Below are 499 nucleotides of genomic sequence, written 5' to 3'. Positions count from 1 at the left end.
GCAGGATCTGATCATAAGCTCCTAATGGAGGTGATGCACAATGACTCTTTGGAGGAGGCAAGAGTGGAGATGAGGCTGCTCCTCCCAGAGGGCAACCTGTACCATGGGACACAGATCCTTCCTCTTGATCCTCCCCAGACCCACCGCTGGCATCCCAATGGCACAGGATGCAGAGCAAGCAGTGGATCCAGCCTCACTGTGCTTCTGAGCTGGTGTCAGACTCCCTTTGTGGGCAGTCAGGCCTGAGACCACTGCAATCACTACTCCACAGTCTGGCACAGAGGAGATAACTGGTTAGTTGCATCACCAAATCCCCAGTGGAACTGGGTATGAAGGCCATTTCTGGGCATCTTTCCCTCCCTCCTCCTTTTGTGTCAAACCTTGTTAAGGTATATGGAGGAAAAAGGAAGATTCTGAGTATGAGGATCACTTGTATTTCACCCTCTTATCTTTGTATGGGTTAATTGGGTCCTACCCACTCAGAGAGAAAAGGGAGAAG

The sequence above is a fragment of the Melopsittacus undulatus genome, chromosome 4, assembly GCF_012275295.1.
Source record: "Melopsittacus undulatus isolate bMelUnd1 chromosome 4, bMelUnd1.mat.Z, whole genome shotgun sequence".
In the NCBI taxonomy this organism is placed as follows: domain Eukaryota; kingdom Metazoa; phylum Chordata; class Aves; order Psittaciformes; family Psittaculidae; genus Melopsittacus; species Melopsittacus undulatus.
The sequence above is the reverse complement of the archived record's forward strand: the minus strand, read 5'-3'. Positions refer to the sequence as shown.